Genomic DNA, 14,726 nt, shown 5'->3' on the forward strand with positions numbered 1-14,726 from the left:
TATCTCAAAGGAAGAACAGGTACGTACCAGTTTGTCTCATTTTATCTTTTGAGCGGGTTGAGGGAGTTTGCTGTGTGGCATTTGCTTGCGCTGTAGAACCAGGCTTTTGCTCCTCAAACCTTTGACAGGCTAAGTGAGTCATGCCGAGCCTGTTCAGCCACTCTTTTGAGTGATTTGCTTTGGGATGGGGCAGGGGGCTGGGTCTCTGCTCGCTCCTGAAAGTCTCTGGGATACTAGATCCATTAGAAGTGCTTAAAGACTGTCTCTTGAGGCTTGCATAAACGCTTTAGGGGAGGGTATGACAGAAGCTGGCCTTTTATGTCAGGATCTCATGAGAATATTGAAGTAAATGAGGCATGGGACATGCTCTGAACCAAAAAGATTCCCAAGGAAGATCAAAGCTATGAGGCAGGAGCGTGTCCTTCAAGAGAAAAGGCAGTTTCTGAGGTACAGTACAAGGGAATTTCATTACTGTTCTCATCATCATGAGAGTGAGAGACAATAAGAAAAAAAAAAAAAGCCTGTATGAGTGTTTCCTTCCATGCAAATACTAAGAAATTACTTTCAAGATGATTCTCCAGCCAATAATGAGGCCCTGCAGCCACGTGTGTCTGGCTGCTCACGTGGCAGTTCTACATCCAGGGTGTTGATTCCTCTCACTACGGAGTATATTGTTAGCCATTATCAAGTCTTAAATGGGAATAAAAAAACCCACTATTGTAATTCCAGTCTCATCTCATGATTCTTTTGTAACAACACCTTTGGTCTTATTCCAGTGGGGAAGGTTGCTTTTGTGCACCGTGTATCATCACGTGGTAGAAAAAACCCATGTAATTCTTCAGTGCTGTTTCTTCTTCCTCTGAGGATGCAGAAAGCTTTGATGTCTGAAAACATACTCTATATTTTTGCAGTAACTTATTATTTTTTATTTTTGCTTTATTTTTCAGAAAGTGTAGGGACCAATGTGGTTTCAGTTCTTTATCTGTGTAATTTTTGTGGAGAAATTGCAAATATAATTGAATTTTTTTTGGAACCCATGAATTCAAATGAGGCAAAAATAAAGGGAACAGGGTGATTAAGGAATTGTGATTCATTTGTTGTACATCATTACAGCAAAAGCTTTGTTGCTGGATTCCTTGCAGACGAAGTCACAGAACTATGATTATATTTCAGAAAATGAAAGGGGACAAAAATAAAAAGGCAATAAAACAAATTAGTAGATGTCTTGAGGGACGTGATTATTACTGACTGACTATGTTTTGTATCATAAATGTTCCAAAAGTCTGGCAGTTTAAATTATACATCCATAAAGGCAAAACTCTTACTGGTATCAAAATCTTTATTTCGCTGCTGCTGTTATATTCTCTTTGAAGTTCCAAATTGGCAAGAAAAAAGTGAAATCGTCTTTTAATGATGTTTCTAAAAGATAGTGCAAACTGTTCAAATACCATCTCTTAAACCCCTACTCATCTGGGCATTTAAAACTTTTTCGTTACCTTAGTATTACTGTTATTTAATACAATGACTGATATGCTCGTACTCTATGCTCATGATTGCATTACATTGTATTTTGTACTCGGATTTGAGGCAGAATGGATAATTAGATTAAATTAGTACAGATCACTCAACAAACAACAGTTAGGGAAAGACCTCCCTAAGCAACATTTTCCGCGTGGTTAAGCGAAGGCACCGCTGGTGAGAGGCTGCACGGGGGCTATAAATGTTGAGCCACACAGTAAGTGTGAGGGATCCTCCCGCAGTGACGGTATCTGGAGGCATTTAGTCTGTAGTAACTGGGATCTGGCTGTGAAGCTGCCTGATATCTAGCATGGCTTACCCTTTCGACAGGGCTAGAACCTTGTGTTCTTTTTCCTTCTGCCCAGGAAGTGTTTTAAAAACTCATGTTTCTGTTATTAAAACATATTATCATAAAATACTGCTGCCTGCTATAATGATGTTAAGTGCTTGGCTTGATTTGAGTTTATGGACAACTCACAATCCACACGTGAGCACCCCGTCCATGTTCTCTGAAACAAAGTGGTGAGTGCTGCTGCCACGTACACCGAGCAAAGCTGGGGCAGGCTGAATCAATGCACCTCTAAGTGCCCAAGAGGGCTGACCTTGGAGAAATTCAATCGTATTACTTTTATCTGTCTGTATAATATTATACAAGTGTTAATCTGTCTATGTAACATTCTATAGATAGACAGGGAAACCAACTTTTGTGGTGTTTTCTGCTTGGTTTAATATGTCTATATATCTTTATTCTGCATGCATCTTATTGAAGAGCATTGGTATATGCATGTGCAGGGCTGGCCTCTTTTCATTCCCCTGTGAGAGACTGAAGGTGAGGTTGTCTTTTCTGATGTCATCTTTGAGGCCCTTCTGCTTCCTTTGAGCAGGTCCATAAAGTGCAGAGAGAAGGGGTGCGTGCTGGTGGGCTACCAGCACCACGTTGGCGGGGTTCCCTGGCAGCCTGCTGTCGCTTGGAGCCCGCTGCAGCAGCATGCAATGCCCCAGCCGTCCTGGGAGAACAACCCCTTTCCTAGGAAGCGAGGCAAATAAGGAGCGGCTGGTTGGACATTAGTGTTATAACCACTAACCGGACTGGAAAAGGAGAGGCTTTTGCCAGCATGTTGCAGAAGCATCGAAGTTCATAAATATATGTTTTGTGACATGCGTCACCTGCCTCCGAGCTCCGGTTCTCGCAAGCTCTGTGGGCGGCAGTGCCAAGGGGTGTTCCTGAGCCCCCGGCACTCAGCGCTGATAACAGTTTTCTCCTAATTTGACGTGGCACAGTGGAGAGCCGCTGCTGGGAGCAGCGGGGCTGAGCTGGCTCCCGCTCTGTACCAAGTGCCGCCTCCTCCTGTTCACTGCGACCGGAGGAAATGCTTAAAAAGGGAAAGACACTGACTCAGAGCTGAGGGAGAGGTGAAAAAACCCAACCAAACTAAAAATGGTAACTTTGTAATGGCAGGTCTGAGTTTTTGCTGTCAGAGTATAAATAATATCAGTTGGGATGAGGTTATTCACTCACCTGAGTGACACAAAGCAGAGTTTGATTTTTTGGCCGGTGTGAAGTGCTGGCCCCTTCTGCTGCCTGTCGTGGGGGAGCAACACAGCTGCTGGATGAGTCCCGGGGCAGGGAGGATGCAGGTTTGCATGCGAGACTAAGGTTAAGCCTCATACTTGTGCTCTGTAGCTGTACAAAGGGGTTTGCACCTTCACGTGAATGTTGTGCTGAGGAAGGATTCTAGTTTTGCAAATTTTGACATGGGGGGCCTTATCCCAGGGGAGCAGCAGCACTGCGAGCTGGAGAGGCTTTTCTGTAGGCAGAATAGTTTCTTTTTTATAGAGCAGGTCAGAAAATGCTGCTGCTTCTCTCTCCCCTCAAATGCATTTTTCAGAGTTAATAGAATCTTCCACAAAGAAGGTCTGTGTCTGACCAAACTTAAGTATCTGAGTTTCAAACTTTTTGTGTGTGTGTTTTTTCCCCTTTCCTACCTGTTTTTCCCTTGTTTGCATGCTTGCTTTTTCCTCAGTTGAAGAGAGAGACAGACAATTCTGTTTTACAAAAGATGCCCAACTGTTAGGTGATTTTGCTTTTGAAACAAAGTCTATTTTAATGTCCTGGTTTCAGCTGAGAGGGTTCATTTTCTTCACAGTAGCTAGTATGAGGCTATGTTCTGGATTTGTGCTGGAAACAGCGTTGATAATATAGAGATGTTTTTGTTATGTGGACCTGTTGTTGTTGAGCAGTGCTTACACAGAGCCAAGGCCTTTTCTGCTTCTCGCACCGCCTTGCCAGTGGGATGGCTGGGGGTGCACAAGGACTTGGGAGGGGACATAGACAGGACAGGTGACCCAAACTAGCCAAAGGGGGTATTCCATACCACGTGACATCATGCTCAGTATGAAAGGGGAGCTAGCCGGGGAGGAGCGGCAGCATTTCCAGGACACATGGCTTGGGGACAGTCCGGTTTTGGGATGGGTCTGAGTGTGCGGTCTGGGTGAGAAACTGCATTGTGTATCACCAGTTTTGTATACTCTGTTAAGTACTGTTTTGTTTTGTTTTCCCCTCTCCCTTTGCTGTCCCAGTAAACTGTCCTTATACCAACCCACCAGGTCTTGCCTTTTCCTTCCCATTCTCCTCCCCATCCCACTGGGGGGGGGGAGTGAGTGAGTGGCTGCATGGTGCTCAGCTGCTGGCTGAGGCTAAACCACGACAATAGTCTTTCATGGAAAGCCTTTATCATTTTTAAATATGTTCTCGCACAGCAGGGTAGGGCTGCTACACTGCTGCTGTAATTATTCCAGAAATCCTTCAAGTTTAGGTAGTGCTAACAAGAACCAGAGCTGACTTGTACCCCTGGTGCTAGGTAGACTGGCTGGGCTAGTGAGTTTGCAGATAAATGCATGGTTTGATTTGCTGTCATCTCTGTCACTTATCTGTGTTAAAATAATTTCTTATGTAGGTGTTTGCTCCAAGAAAGATATCTGTGACGAAGTATCAGGTCTGTTTGAAGCCTTAAAAGTATTCACAAAAATATCATGTCCTGACCAAAGCATTCTCAGCCAAGGATTGTATAAGGTCATAGTTACAGTTGGGGGCAAATTACATGAAAGCATGTGTATTACACACACACACACACATATATATATTTATATAAAAGTATATCTAAAAATAAGCATGCTGCTACATGGCTGTAGTCTCCCATGTGCAAGGAGCAGTGCAGCAGGACACTTCCCCAGCCCTGTGGCAGCTCTGCATGGCCAAGGCACTTGGGTCATACTCGTTATTTTACCATTCCCAAGCACAGAGCTGAAAAGTGCATGAGCACAGCCACCAACACGATGTTGCAGCGAGCAGGAAAGCTCCATGGGATGTATTTTAAGGAAGTTTAAAGAAAACCTTACATGGTATCTAGCAATCCTTAGTGGGATGATTTGCAACAGCTGACTAAAAAAGAAAAAAAAAAGTAGAGTGAAATACATTTCTGTAATTCAGCTTTTCCTTAACAAAGGAGCTCACCAGCTGGGGATCTCTTGTCCTTCCTGTTTGTTGCTTCCTAAGCCCAATGGGATTTAGTGGTTAGTTGACTCAAAAGAATAATGTGTAGGAGCAGCAAACTCTCATCTTTTCTGCTACAGAAGACAGTGTCTTCTGTCTCAGAGAAAAAAGTGTAGCCAGGTTTGCAAAGCTGTATACAGAGTGTAATCCCTTCCTGACCCCTCTAACGTATGCCTTGAAGTACGATACTTTGTTGACCTTATTACTTCATCTTGCATAACTAGCTGTGCTGGCAGTTATACAATTATCCAGGCCTTTTGAAATTCTGCATCTATAGGATTGGTTTCAATAGCTGTAATAATGAATTTTATAATCCTTTGGAGAAGAGCAAGGTTAGGAGATTAATGTAGAATTTGATGGTGAACTATTTTAAATAACTCAGTAAATTATGTTGACAAGGACATAGAACAGAAATGAAACACCACTCAGCTGTCTTGATTTTTTTTTAATGTTGCTTATTTCTTGAGACCTGGTTCAGTCCTGTCCTTCCTACTCTAACCTTTCTGCAGCAATAAGATTATAATGTAACTTACTTCTAAATCTCCTAAAATAAAGGACCTGATGTTTATATAGAGCTGTTGGTGTGGATGAGATGGGAAACCTGGCACTCTCCAAGAGGTGAAGTGTCCCCCTGCAGAGTGCCCGCTGTACGGCTCAGGTAGCACATTTGACAACAATGCCATGAAAATCAGTACCTTGTTATGAAATAAAATGTGATGAGTACACAAAAGGGCAAGTTTGCAGCATAAGATGTAGAAGTCTTCAATAAAAATTTATTACTAGCTAAGTGCAAGAGGGAAAGTGCTGATGGCAGAAATTAATGCATGAGCAGTGGGGATGGGTGTTCTCATCACCAGAGCTGTCACTGTCCTCACGTCATCTGGTTTGGTCTGGAAATCACAGGGTGTGTGGTCCCCGAGCCCCTGTATGCACATGGGTAGGCACCCTGGATTGGAGTCTGAGTACACTTTGAGAAGCAGCGTAAGTGGTAGTCCCTCGTCAGGCCCTTCAGGACAATCATCGGTTCTTGGTGTACCAAGAAAAGGGGGGAAGAAGAGGCAATGAGCAGTAGTGGTGGCTCAGCACAGGTCAGTAGTTGAGGCAGGGAGGAAGATTGATGTGGCAGGTTCTTGCTAGTCTGGCTGCGGGATATGAAAGTGGAGATGCTTGTTTCTGAGCTCTTGTCATGGCATGCTGGCAAATACCAGTCCATTCTCAGTACCCTACCAAGTGGAAAATACTGCTATTTTCAGTGTATTTATAGGTAAAAATACAGAAATTTAGCAGATGGTAGGGAAGTAATCATTCTCAGATCATATGGTCATATTCTTAACTGGAAGAGATTGGCTTTGAAACCAACGGTGTTACACCAACGTACAACAGCCAAAAGAACTGACTAATCAAGTGTCACAGGCTGGAAACACGTTTGGTTTTGGCTGGTTTTTTCCTTCTCCCTAAGGTTAAATCTGTAATGTGATGCAGCTTTCCCTGGTGCTGTATATGGTATGCATGATAGCTAAAATACAAAACATTGAGGCAGTCACTTGGAAGCAGCTTACACTCTTCCAGTCAAGTCAACTACAGTGATGTGTTCCTAGAAGCCCCACTCCATGATGTGCAGCCTTTGATTCTCCAAGGACTCCTGGGACAACTGAAAGTGGGGAGTGCACTGGGTGCCTCACCCAAAGCAGCTGGCTCTGGGTCAGGGCTGGGGAATAACTGATTTTCTGATGGAGTGGCACTTCTGAAAGCATGGGGGGAAGAGTTGAAAAGAGCAAGGAAAACTGTTCTGGGTTTGTGCTGCCTTTTTTTAGTTCTAGTGTTCTGAATCTTTTTTTTCCTGTGCCTTGATTAAATAAACACAAGGAAATACGGAAACAGTAGTTGCAGGGAGAAAAGAGTGGATATTTCACTAGAATATACAGAAGCAATCTTTATATCTTAGAATTATTTTTTTATTCAGACTATCCCAGCAACCTAAAAGGAATTCATAAAATGTCTTATTTTTTCTGCATTTTCATTTTTCGCCCCAAATGTGCTTTTTGGTTGTGTTTTGTGTCACAGCTCCTTAAGACTGGGAGGACTGATCTCTCATTGTGGATACAGAAGCAGTAGTGTTCTCTCATCTCTCTTCTTGTTGAGGCAGGTATTAACGGATTGTGTGCTGTTTTCTTGTGCAGCTGTGGTGAGTTATTTTCTGAGCTTTGATTTAAATACATAGTTAGATATCACAGAGGAAAGTTACACTATTTCACATCAGTGGAATCACAGGGGGAATCTTGCCTGTTGTCTTGTAAGTTTTTCTGTTTCTGACTCATCTCAGAGAGATCTACCCCACTGTGCGTTCCTAAAAAAATAGATAAAAGGAAGGGAGATGTGCAAATGTGCAAATAGGAGAGGGCTGCCAGCCTTGCCTGGTTACGGCTGGATGAATAGTGAAAACTGGCACCTGGCTGGTGTGCTGCAAGGCAGCCCCGCGGAGGGGACAGATGGGACTATCAGACTGTGCGGGGATGGCATGGCTGCCCAATGTGTCTGCACTGATGGGTGAAAGCTGTCAGCAATCTCCCTGCGGTTATGCTGAGTATGGTATTAATAAAAGGCTGTAATAGTCAAATGTTTCTTCATTTGGCGCTCCTCGCACGAGCAAGTAAAGGGGGAGAGTGTGTGTGTGTGTGTGTGGTGTGTGCAAAGGTAGGTGTGAGAAAGGTGGTCATATTAACTTGTTGCAAGGAAATAGGGGGGAAATGAAGCTCGAGGGCAAGGTGTAGGGAATGAAATGCAGGTTTTGTCTATGGCTACTGCCAAAAAGTTTGAACCACTCTGTGCATTGAATGGTCAAGGCCTCTATGCAAAAAGCCCCAGGGTCAGAAAGACTGTTGGATGAGCATACCTGCTGGTGCATAGTCAAGGGCAGTAGAAGGGGCTGGGATTGTGGCTGTAGTGGGGGGCAGCCAAGTCACTTTTCATACACCAGAGAGCTACGGAGTAGATAATAATAAAAAGAGATATATTTTCCAGTTTGCCTTAAAGGTGTTGAATCCTTCTTGTCTTGCTGCAGTGTGCTAGGAACGTGTCAAAGTATCTCCGCTGGTCAGTAAGTGCAGGGAGGACCCCTGGGAAAACCCAAAGCCCTGGTTTATCAATAGAAATTGCAATTTGATTTCTAGTTGCTGCTGTGCCCAGTTCTACCCTGTGGTGCTGGAAATGCCATATTTCAGATGCCACCTCTGCTCTATAAGGATGTATGATGGCAATAGCTTGGCCTAGACAACTAAATTTGTTTCTGTAAGTCTTTGGCTGCATTTCCTTCACTTCATAACTGGAAATGAAAACCTGTCTGGTGGTAAGAATTCTTCAGTTCAGAAGCAGTTGGTGGCAGATGGATGAGGTCACGCCACCAAACACGTTTTGAAGATGACTAACTTTTTGACCAGCTTTTCTGTGGCTGTTTAAAGGACTGCTGATACTACCAAAGATATCAATTAAGCTTTAAAGTGTTAATGTACACCTTCCCAAACCTCAGTTATTGCTCCTGCTTCTGCTTTGCCAGCACAACCTGACCTGGAGGCATCAGAATTGTGCTGCTTTAACTCTTCCAGTGTAAGACAGTGAAATGCCTCCGTGGTGGATACGATTGTATCAGTGTAGCCGTGTTTCTAGAAGTAGACCTGCTCTTGTGCAAGACACTGTTGAGATCAGCTGCTCTAAGTCACACTTACACTAGGATAGCTGTGCTTGCCACTGATTTAACTATGTTAGTTTTAAAAAGGAAAGATTACATTCCTTGTGTAATCATGCTTTTTGACATAGACCAGGCCTGGATAATCTGCCTTTGGAGATGGAAAATAGCATCAGTGTAATGACAAGCAGTTTTTAGAGGGTGAATCCAGCTGGTTTCAACACTCCTATGAAAAGTGAGATACACTTTCTCAAATATATTTTTCAGATTTGCATAGTACTTCTTGAATTGTTGCTTCTTGCTTCCTCTACTGCTTTTTAATCTGATATCCTCATCTCTCTTTCCCTGTCTCTGCTTCACAGCTGGACAATGTAGCAATTTCCAGTCCACCAGGGTATACATATCAGGGACATATCTGAGAAGAAAAACAATTTTCTTGTCCCAGTGTGGTCCCTGTCCTTATCAGTGAGTCCCTGCTATGGTGTATCACATGAAGCAGCTCATGCTCACCATCTTAGTGATGCAATGAGGAGGATGATAATAGGTGTCGGAAGCAGTGAGTATCAAAACATATCCAAAAGCTAGAAAGTAATACAAGTTTCCTTTAGCAAGTCCAGTGAGACCTTGGATCCTGTGCCAAACCAGCAATTCTCGGTGATGATGGGAACTGCCCCCAAAATACTCTTTCTTTCTGGGTCTTCTTAAACCACTAAGTGTTGGTTTGAGATTTCATCTAAATTTCAAAACAGAGCTTTGCTGAAACTGCAGAATTGAACCGATTAGTTTAAATTGTGAATTCCATGTGGTTTAGATGAAAAAATGTGCTGGTCTCTCAGGATCTGTTGAAGCTTGACAGCTCACACACTTGAGGAGTCTTCTCCGACGGTTGGCTGAATAAGCGGGTAAACGCGAGTTTCTGCTATAGAAGTCAATGGATCTTTTGTTCCATCAATACAACTGAAAGCAGATTTCAGAAAATGCACTAATAACTTGTTTTCTGATGGGGCAGAAGCAGCATCAGGATGCTAACTAGCTATGTCAAATGACCAAGTATGCCACGCATTTCATAAGTAGCAGAAATCTGCACTTTACCAGCACATTGTGAAATAGACTTCTTCCAAAGCGTTGAGCAGTAGCGCGGGAGCCAGCCAGATTGGCAGATGGAAGGAAGTGCATGCAGGTGCAGACGGAAGGCACGCGCAGGGGCTGTGTTCATGAGCCTCTGACAAGGGGGGGTTAGTGTCCGGGCAGCCTGTGACACACATTGTTTTGGTGCGTATCAAGTTCACCCTGGCAGTGTTCTACCTTTCCAGTGGTACTTCAGCATTTCTGCTCCAAGCCTCTTGAAGATGGGCTTTCATCTAATTTTCTTTTCACTCTTTTTTCTTTTTTCTTTTTTTTTTCTGATAGCTTATTGGACAGAGCAGCATCACCCTTATTGTATCTTTTTCTGTGGTAGTTACACACAAAAACCATATTATTTGTATTATGTCTTAGGGCTAGATGACATAAGATGTCTTAGCTCAATGAATGCAGCCTCACATCACTCGCATCAGTTGCAGTAATGGTATTGTACTCTTTTTTTTCATTAACTCATGAAAATAAATGATTGCTGAAGTTTTGTGCAAAGCCAGTACTCGTCTGCAGGGCTGCTATGCTGTCTCCTCCATGGCACTGGTGCCTGCTGGCTGGTTTAGCCCTTACCCTGCAAGGTCAGAGGCGTTCTGAGCTGGAGCTGTAAATCCCACCAGAGCAGAGCAAGGAAGAGCATCTTGGTTTTCCAGCAAGCTGACAGCAGCGAGGAACTTCTCAAATTCTTGAACTAACGTCACCTCCTGGGGATGGTCCTTTCTGCAGGGCTCTTGCAGCCTGGCAAGGAGGAATGTTAGTGGATAGGCTGGGAATAAATTTAATGGCTTTCCTCTGCTTTGTATCTGGGTCCAGAATGGTGGGAACACCACTTTCCTGCTTATTAGTGGGGAAAATTTAAATACGTGTTGTGAGATTACCAGTTTCAGTGCTACTTAGAGGCAATAAAGTGGGGCTCTTATTCCTGGATCGGAATCAAACCTGCCAGTGTTGCATTTTGCTTATTATACTGGTTTCTGTATGCTCAGGATGGTGCGAATAGATGATGGAAGTTGGCAGGTGGGAAAATTATATTAAATTGCTGGTATGGAGTGTTACAGATGTTATATCAGGTGACCAAACTGTTTTCCAGTCTCTGTGTGCAAGTTATGTAAATTTTAGTAAAAATCTGTAACATTGTGTGAGCACTCTTGTAAATATTTAGAGAGCTCTCTTTTTGTTTTGTAAAGAAAGTGAAAGGAAAAAAAAAAAGCTTTTCTAAGAGATGGCTGCCTTTCAGCAAGAGATTATCTGTTTACGTACTTTAGCATTCATTTATTAAAAAGCTCATACTTAAGACAAAATATATGACCACAGTGGGTCAGATTTTTCCAAAGAGAAACGTTAACACATTTACTTGCATCACAAGTCATGTCAAGTATTTTTTTCTAACTATTTCACGTGCAATTGCCATGAACATAAGCAGAACTGCTTGTGTTGACACAGGGGTTACAGAGATGCTCAAACCTTTGCATGAACATTCGGGTATGTTCTGAAATGGTTTTCCTGACTTTGTAAGGTCACTTTGGCTATGCAGAGGATTATATAAATCTGAACTTTTATTATAGCAACCCTTTGTTCACAGCTCTACCAAAACTTTGGAATAGTTTCTCAGAAGTAACTTGTAAGAGAGCCATAGTAATTGAGGTCAGATGAGCTGTACGTTTGATGAACAGCATGCTAGGAGCTGCATTAAGTGGTCAGCATCCATCTGGAGACGAGGTTTTATCACAAGCCTTTGTTGCTGAATAATTAACTGTGCACTTGCCTCTGATGGTCACTGTTTTGGAGAAGTGGCTCCTGCCTTCTGAATGGACTTCAGCAGTTTTTCCTTCTAAAAGAAAGGTTCTGATGAGCTGCTTTTATGTTTCGTGAAGACTTTTTTTTCCCCCACTCTTTGGCAGCTGTCTAGCTTGGGGGGGAGGGATAAGTTTTGATTAAAAACTCAGTGAAAGCACATTGCAGAAGGAGTTCTGGCTTCCTGGGTGCCAGTGCTGCTAACGAACCAATTGGTGCAGCTGACAGAGGATAAACTACCTGATTTTTCATCATCATCTTGTTCTGCTATAAGGGAAACAGGTTGATGGTTTGTAGGTAAGGCAAGATTCATTCATTCCTTTGCATGCAGCCAGGCCACCCTGGGGACGTGAGGAGATGCACACCTGCCCGTGTCGCTGAGTTACCTATACGTGTGCTCCAGAACGCAGCCCGTTGGAAGCATTCGTGCAACTACAGCTTATTTTTTTCCTTTTAGCTTATCTTTCTCACATGCTGAACATGAGACACTTAGATGTATCTGTCTTACCATTCTTTATGTAATGTGACTTGGTCTCTCAAACAAAATCCATTGCTCGTTCCCTTTCAGAAATGCTGGCCGTGATGGGGGTGTGGGGATGTGTGTATGCATGCAAAGTCAGACAAAGTTTATAAGTTTTTGCTGCTTCATTGCTGCTGTGGGAATTGCAAGAGGAGAAACAAGAGAATATGCGTTGTACTGCAATGCGAGAAATCTTTCATTTGGCAGTAATTCTGGGGTTATTTTACCAGTCTAAAACAAGTATAGTTGTATGTTGTACAGTTTTGTGTACAAGCATGTTTTGTATCCTGTTAGCTTGGTGTTCACTGCCTGCTTTCTTCTCAGCCTTGTTCCTAGATCTTCTTAGATTTTCTTAGTAGTAAGATGCCAAGCTTTCAGGTTGTTATGTAATGTTCTCCATGTTCCAGCATTAATTTTTGCTGAGTTTGTTTATACTTGGTAAACAGGCAATGTGACAGTTTTACCTGTAAGGAAGTCTTGATCTCTGAAAATTTTGTTCTTAAAAATTGTCTCCTGAATGAAAGAGCTGGGCAACTGTTAATGTGAGATTAAGGAAAGAAGCAAGTCAGTTAAATGTATGCAGAAATAATTGAGGTAAGTTATGGCATGAGATGACATGCCACTGAACAGTCTCTCTTTGTAACAGTCATAGAATATGAGTAAATAGAGTGAGATTCAGGAGAGATCTGTGCACTTAGAGTGACAGATTAAATTGTGCTAGAAAATCCCAAAAGGTAATTTTTACATCTGTTATTTATTCATGTAGTAATGATGACAGGCGAATTTAAAAGAGCAAAAGCAAATTTCTTCCTTCTTTTCCAATCCAACCTACCTTTCCTTATGCTTGTTCATGCAGTTCTAGTAACTAAGGGTCTGTGAGGGGCTATGAATAATCAGCTCTGGTATCTGTGGGTGTCATCTTTGCCCTTTCATTTCTGAGACAAATCGTACTTTAAGCAAGAGAGGAAGATTAATGCTGTCATAATTTGTGTTGATAGTTATGGCTGAGGCACATAGTAACAGAAAAACTCTACAGCCGTACCTGTCAGAGGGGGCTGTTCACAGCAGACACACCAGGGTCTTATTCGGCACGGCGATGAGGAGGGTACTTTGTGGAGCTACAGATCCAGAGCCTGGTGTAAGGCTCCCTGTCAGCTTCACTTGTCAAAATTGCGAGAAGCTGGAACCTGCAGAAAGCAATTGGGTAAAGGTTATGTATTTGATTATTTCATAGCACAGCTAAGTTAAACAGCCTTCCAGCTGTTTGTTCAATATTAATGATTCACTTAGTCTACACAGTCATGGCACTGCTTCAGAGTCATTTAATATTTTTTTTTAAAGGACTTTTCTCTTTTATTAAAAATCCAAGGTATATTTGGATTGTTCTATCAGTGTCCTCTTTGGTAGTTAACATATTTCTCTCCATGTGGAAACCTCAGATGAGTGGTAAGGCATCGCCCACCTGAAATGCTCCTGTTGGTTCTTGGTACAAACACTACCAGCCAGTCATCCGGTGACAGCAACTCTGCTGTTTCCTTTGGCATTTGCGAGGGTAGAGGATCATCTTAAACTCTTGAAGCCCCAAACCCCAGGCACCTATGCCCGGTGCTGGCCTTTAAAAGTGGAGCCTTTCATGGGGTTTAATATTTTTTTTTCTTTGCGACAGCTGCTGAGCCAGGAGGGAGGGACTGTTACTTTTTCTTCTTTGAAACTCCATTGCATGTTGGGTCTGCTGCATAATAAACCATACTGCCTTTCCTACAAGCAATACAGGACTAGAATATTTGTGTTTGAAATATGGATTTTGCTGCCTGTAGTGTGGTACCTCTGAATTTTTAGAAGCTGTCGGTGTGGGAAGCCTATAGGATTTTTAATAGTTTCCACTGTATACAGAAAGATATTTTGATCTCTGACTTGTTTCGGGCCATACAAATGAGTTATTGCCTGTGAACTCTCATTAACTTTCCTAACAGAATTGCATTTTATACCTTTCACTGCCAAATAAAATTCTTTGACTCTCCTTAAAGCAGCAGCTTAAACCAGCCAAGTCTCATTTGGAAACCAGCTTCCTGACGTGAAAGTATCAAATACAGTAAGACTGCAGTTTCTGTTGTCCTCTTATTAACCCAGGTTTAATACTGATGTAACTATTGATTTCCAGTACTGCCTGGCTAAGCTGTGGGGGGAGCAGGCCAGCAAAGGGGGAAAAACCTCAGCCTGCCGGTCAAATTAAAGTGAAGATTGTAACAAACACATGAATAAGAAGTGCATGAAATAAATGATACATCAGGCTGTCTGCCTTAATTCACTGCACAGACTCAACCTCACGTAAACAGTCTCTGCACACATCTGCTTGTGTTACTTTTTCTTTTCATTAGTTACTGTAAGGCACTGGACAAGAGGGCGGTTTCTGTCCCTTGGATGTTCTTTGAGGCAGAAATAGATGAAATCTCTGTCTGATCTCGGGAGGCCTTTGAGCTAAGAACACAACTCTTTCACCTTTTCATGCAACTTAAAAGTAGGCAAAC

General features: G+C 42.6%; 1 protein-coding gene and 1 long non-coding RNA gene across 2 annotated transcripts in view; one reads left to right on the plus strand and one right to left on the minus strand.

Moving 5' to 3' along the window:
• Window positions 1-14,726, plus strand: part of KCNIP1 (potassium voltage-gated channel interacting protein 1) — a 615,599-nt gene that overhangs the window by 288,292 nt on the left and 312,581 nt on the right. The window lies entirely within an intron of this gene.
• Window positions 7,143-13,359, minus strand: LOC129212758 (uncharacterized). Its single transcript, XR_008579280.1, has 2 exons — window positions 13,241-13,359; window positions 7,143-7,418 (listed from the first exon to the last, which is right to left on the minus strand). It is a non-coding gene; the product is annotated as an uncharacterized LOC129212758 (long non-coding RNA).

Source organism: Grus americana, chromosome 14 (assembly GCF_028858705.1).
Source record: "Grus americana isolate bGruAme1 chromosome 14, bGruAme1.mat, whole genome shotgun sequence".
NCBI classification, from domain to species: domain Eukaryota; kingdom Metazoa; phylum Chordata; class Aves; order Gruiformes; family Gruidae; genus Grus; species Grus americana.